Genomic DNA, 6,000 nt, shown 5'->3' on the forward strand with positions numbered 1-6,000 from the left:
GAGGGACGCTTGACGTTCATGACGTCATGAAGGGGTGTTGAGGGTGATGTACTAGGAAATGTTTTTTATACAATCAGGACAAGTAGTGGATACAAACATATCGGGGGTCCTGTGATGACCCACCAACTATGTATTAGCACATCACCAACATTTTAACGATTGACAAATTTTACTAATGAGTGCTTTTCTTGTACAAATATTGTAGCCTTTTTGGGTGGAGTTGAGAATGTATTACGGTTCATTCCACTGAGCTATTTGTTTCTCCCAGTTGAGTTGGGTTTTTTCTTTCACAGTGCGCTCTTCCTTTGGATTACTTTTGTATTTTTCTTGGATCGTCCCTGGAGACCCCTGGTCTACACATGTAAGAAAGGAGCAAGACCTTTCCCTCAACAATTTATGTGGGAACATTTACAGTGATCTATTGATTGGACAAAGTCTACTGCAAGCTGAGACCATGAGGTTTAGAAATTGTCAGGAACTGCGAGCCATTTAGCTCTTGCTTATAGGCTAGAAGTGCCTGGTTAACTTACACAAACTGCTACCAGGAGCTACTTTTGACTCCCCAGGCCAATTGGTTCCATAAATACATACCTATATGGCATTAACTCCGGGTGTTTGAGAATGTGTCAAAAGGAACATACATAGTGGTGGACTGTCAAAGTAGGAATATTACTACTGTAAAAGTTATTTAGAATGTCTCTATACAAACTAGATTTGATTGTGAAGATGAATGGTAGAATGGTGTGTTAGTGATATACACATAGGAGAAATGTTTACACAAAAATGTGCTATTTGCACAAAAAACTTTTGTTCACAAATATATGTTGATTGGAAATGAATTGTTTTATAATTGTTCAAAAATGATGTATTTTATGAAATTGTAACAGAATAAAATGATATATTTTTAATATGAACACACTTTCTGGTCCTCGGCATGCGCTTTCTGAAACACATTTATTGAATTTTTCAGCACATAAGGCATCCTCTCTGTATAGTATAAAAGGAACATTAGGACAGATTTAGTCACCTAAACCATTGTGGTCTCATTTAATGGAAAAAAGGCTATATTTGTACTTCGATTTGTAACCGACTAGGTATTAACACCTTTTCCACCCAAAGGCAGCTTCTGCTTACAGGGTGATGCTGCCTACACAGGAGTCGTGTGTATGTCCTGCAAAACAAATCCTTATTTCGATCCCTCTAACATTTGTACCCAGAACCTACTCACTGGAGGAAACAGCCTCTGCAAGTGCTCTAACATCTATGGATTGGGAAGGAGAGAACATAGATCTATAGTAACCCTGGAGACCCGGCGCTGTGTCTCCTTGGGGATTTTGCTACTTTGCCATGCAGCCTGCTCTCTTTTGTCATGGCACGACCATCTTCACTGACTTTAGTGAGTTGGCGGGAGCTTCTTGTGAGGGCTGGCGGCAGGGGCTGAGGAGGGGGGTGGAGGTGATCGGAGTAAGGATGTTGAAAGCGATAATGTGGTGGTCAGACCAAGGGGTAGGGGTATTGGCCGTGATAAGTGGACAGTTGTGCTGGGCGATCCAGTCCAGGGTTCTGCCTAGAGTGAGGCTAGGGTCGGAGATAGAGTTCTTGAAGCCTAAGGTCTCGAGGGCAGAGTTGAGGGATTTGGCTTGGGTCCTTGTTGTCGTAAAGACCTAAGTTTAAGTCACCGAGTAGAATGACTTTGAAGGGTTTCTTGCTTGGATTGTCAGAGGAAGTGAGTGAGCGAGGCCTGGAAGTTACCAAGTGGACCTGGTGGGCGGTATACAAGGTGTATAGTAATGGTGCAGTGGGGGGAGAGGCTGAGTTTGAGTTGGAGGTAGTTGCTGTTGTTATTCATGGATTTCTCTATCTTTCTGATGGATAGGCAGTCTTTGGCAATTAGTGCTACACCTCTGCCTTTGGGAGGGCGATCTTGTCTGGTAATGGAGTAGCCAGGTGGGGAGAGCAAGAGAGTGTGCAGGGCCTGAGGCTTTGTGTATCCAGGTTTCGGTGACCATGAGGAGGTCCAGATTATGGGAGGAGATGAGGTCATGTATATCTAGTGCATGAGCGTTGACAGACCTAGCATTGACCATGGCACATATGAGAGGTGGTTCTGAGGCGATTGGAGCAAGAGAAAAGAGCGTAGCGGGAGGGGCGGGGTCACATGCGTGGTTATATTCTTTGTAGCATTGGTGATTTTGAGGGTCCGGCTTAGGGGGTGAGGAGACACAGATGTAGCAGCATTCATAAAATTGCAATCACGGTTAGGGGTAGAGGAATATGGCATAACACTGTTCACATTGGGGGTCCCATTTTCAGGGGTAGTGGACACAGTTGAAATGTCATACAGTTCATTTGGGAGTGAAGTGGGCGAATTGGTGGTGGGTGAGATATGGATGGTGGTTGTTGCCTGGTGGCGGTCCCGCGTGTTAGAGAAGAGTGTTCTTACAGTTGATGCGGGGACCTGAAGCCTAGACTGTAGGTGGGCATTGCGTACGCTCATAGGCGGTGGATGAAATGCATGTTTGACCTGATACATGCGTGCGCGTAATCTTAGCAGTCTAGTTACGAGGCAGGCATGAGGGAGGAGTGGGTTGTTACTGTACCCCTTACCTTGAGTGGGTGGCAGAGATCTGTGGCAGACGAGCAGCAAAGAGCACAGCAGACCTTTTCTCTTGGCCTTGGCTCGTTGGCTTCCAACCATGGTTGGTGGGACCTTCTAATTTACTATGGATGGGGATTTACGCCATAGCATTTTACTGTAAATGGCGCAACATGGACAGTGGCAATGGCCTATGTGACCTGGTTATTTATTAGTGAGGTGGAGATGGGCCACAGTCTATTATCCTAATTGTTGTAGGCTGGACAGTGGCCACAGCTAATGGACATAGCTAGTGGGTCCTTGATAACATATAGCATAAAAGCCTTGGCATGCAGTGAAAAACTTCAGTTAAGACAGGTAAGATCCACCGATTTATTACAACAAAACCCATGGAATACAGCTCTGGGGAAAGTTACGAAAATCTTAAAACTAAGTTCGCCCCATTGATCAGCCTATGAGCCACTGCAGCAACAAGAAAAATGCCAATTAAAAAATAAATAAATAAATAAATAAAATCACACCAAATGATATCTACCTGGAGAACTCCAGAGTTGACATTCTCGTCACTTCGAACACCTGCCAAATGTCATGGATTTTGTTGCAATAAATCAGATCCATCTCAAGTAAACTTTTTTTTCACATACATAATACACACACCCTCCAAAGCATAGGATCCAAAACAAATCAACACTGACTAAATGCGATAAGGCATTATTAATCTTACAAACTTTGATATATTTAATCTTTACTTCTTAATGGTATACTATAACTACATTATACTCGAAATTATATTCTACACATGCATTATCCTTTTTTCAACACAGTACTGCCTTATGATATAAATAAAAACGTCCATCGGTCTATTATTATCGTGGGCCTAGGTCTTACATTTCATTAGACATACAACTGCAAAAAGGCACGGCATGGGAAAGGGCATATAATCTATTACTGTATATTTGCTAATTGATGTATTTTGAATTTACCTAAATAATTTAAAAAAATTAATTAGATATAGGGAGCAAAGATTAAATCAAATTGTGCAAGGGTATCTATCTCCTTGCATGTTTTAGACAAGATGGTGATATGGGATCATATGATTTTGAATGAGATGTGTTTTGTAGTGACTGAGAAAACGGGCATAACTCCTTAAATAGGTTCCCTTGTGACAATGCGAAAGCAAACAGCTGGCCTGCATACTTATCTTGACCTTGCCTAGCCAACACGATCCAACTATTTCAAGCAGCTCAGGGCAGGTTCTTAGCAGCAGCATCGTGGCTGGCTGTGACAGTCATTACTTCTCCAAAGCAAACACAGTATACCCAGACCAGCCTACCCTCCAGGTTTAGCCATAGAACCACTGGGATTCGATGCCCTTCTCCGGGTTTTCAGGGTAAATAAGGGCAGCGATGCATGGCTACAAACTGGCTTCACTTGCGGGTTTGAGCGGCAAGTAAAAGTTAATTGTGCAGATTATGGTATATATATCACCCAGCCTACCTTTGAACAGGTGGATGGGGCAGGTGGGTGGAATCACAATTACATGTGGGCGTGGCTTCGAGTAACAATCTAATTTTTGATTTCCATATGTATGTACAGTCAAGCGTAAACATACAATCGTAAAAATTACAGTATTTACCGTTCAGGAATCCCAGGGTCCTCAGGAGAAGTTGGTGGGTTTTGGAGCAAAAGTTAACGTCCAACAAAACAGGGCTACAACCATAAAAAGGGCGACCGAGAATGGCGGAGATGTATGTACACAATCCGAAACTCGAAGTCAACGGTCGAGGCTGAAGCTACTTCGCCGATCACCAAGCAGTCAGTGGAGTGTAAGAGTCATTGCCTTGATGTTTCGTAGAAAATCGTTTATGCACAGCACAGGCAACCTATGGAGGTGGACATGGGCGGTGTCTGCTCTGCCACTGCAATGCAGGGGAGGTGGATGCTTAATAACAGAGACACATGCGTATAGGTGCAGCGTAATAAACATGCTTTCATTGTACGCAGAGGAGGTAAGAAAGCTGTAAACCAGGTCTCTGCCAACCTCCTCTCTCACAGAAGGAATGGCAAGTAACCCCTACAACCCTGCCCTCCGCCCTCGGTAGCCTTCAGACAGCCAGATCGTAGATGTTCTCTTGTATGGTAACCCAACCTTCCCCAATACACCCAGATACTCTTCTTAGAAATCTCATGCAATTGAGTGCTCAGGCGCCTCTACTCACTATGTAACCAGTGGTTTAACTAGATTTCAGTCGCCTCCTCTCTGCAAAGACGTCCCTCCTCGCCTTGTTTTCCCCAAGCTTGGGATCGGCCCCTTTACAGCCTGAGACGTACACAACCGGGCTATTACGTCACGTGTTTGTCACGTGATATAAGTGCCCTTAAAGGTACCTTCCTCTAGTAATACGCAGTAAAAATGAATGGTGGTGTCTAGCTCCCATCCGAGAAACGAACCATCACCAACGCCCGCCTACTCTACCTCGCGTAATTTCCGATGTTAGTATTGCGATTTTCCGGAACTATGAAGCGGTTCCGGAGCATTTTGACTGAGCGCGATTCGGGAAGGGTTGATATACTGGTTCCTATCCGAGAAACGGACCATCGGTTGTTAGGGCCATTTCTCAGATGGGAAATAGCTGCTTCAGTGTGAGTGGGCTAGTTCCCATTAGAGAAATGGCCATTTTTGCTCCCCTGGTGGCCAGGTCCTGTATAATAATGGGAACTAGCCCACTCATACTGAGAAGGCTAGTACCCATTAGAGAAATGGCCATTTTGCCACTAGTGGTCAAGTTCTGCATAATAATGGGAACTAGCCTACTCACATTGAGAAGGCTAGTTCCCATCATAGAAATGGCCCTTTTTGCCGCTAGTGGCCAAGTCATGCTATTTCCCATTAGATAAATGGCCCTTTTTGCCCCTAGTGGCCAGGTCCTGTATAATAATGGGAATTAGCCCACTCACACAGAGAAGGCTAGTTCCCATTAGAGAAATGGCCCTTATTGCTCCCCTAGTGACCAAGTCCTGCATAATAATGAGAACTAGCCCACTCACACTGAAGGCTCATTCCCATTAGAGAAATGGTCATTTTTGCCCCTAGTGGCATATTCCTGCATAATAATGGGAACTAGCCTACTCAAACTGAGAAGGCTAGTTCCCATTAGAGAAACGACCCTCTGACCTGCAGAGGCACAAAGGTCCTCTCGTCTAATGGGAACTAGCCCATTATAGAAACGGCCCTCTGACCTGCAGAGGCAGAAAGGTCCTCTGGTCTAATGGGAACTAGCCCATTCACACTGAAGCAGCTATTTCCCATTAGAGAAACGGCCCTCCGACCATTAGAGAAACGGCCCTCCGACCTGGAGAGGCAGAAAGGTCCTCTCGTCTAATGCAAACTAGCCCATTCACAC

General features: G+C 44.5%; 1 protein-coding gene across 4 annotated transcripts in view; it reads right to left on the minus strand.

Annotated features, from left to right (window-relative positions):
* SCOC (short coiled-coil protein) overlaps window positions 1-5,017 on the minus strand; it is a 171,827-nt gene extending 166,810 nt beyond the window's left edge. Inside the window, exon 1 of one of the 4 annotated variants that reach the window (XM_069630889.1) lies at window positions 4,816-5,017. The gene's annotated coding sequence lies outside the window, so the exon portion shown is untranslated. Of the gene's footprint in view, window positions 1-4,232 lie in introns of all 4 variants that reach the window. The other 3 variants (XM_069630890.1, XM_069630887.1, XM_069630888.1) reach the window with 3 other exon arrangements.
* Window positions 5,018-6,000: the final 983 nt, after the last annotated feature.

Source organism: Ambystoma mexicanum, chromosome 6q (assembly GCF_040938575.1).
Source record: "Ambystoma mexicanum isolate Mex_15411 chromosome 6q, UKY_AmexF1_1, whole genome shotgun sequence".
Taxonomy (NCBI): Eukaryota; Metazoa; Chordata; class Amphibia; order Caudata; family Ambystomatidae; genus Ambystoma; species Ambystoma mexicanum.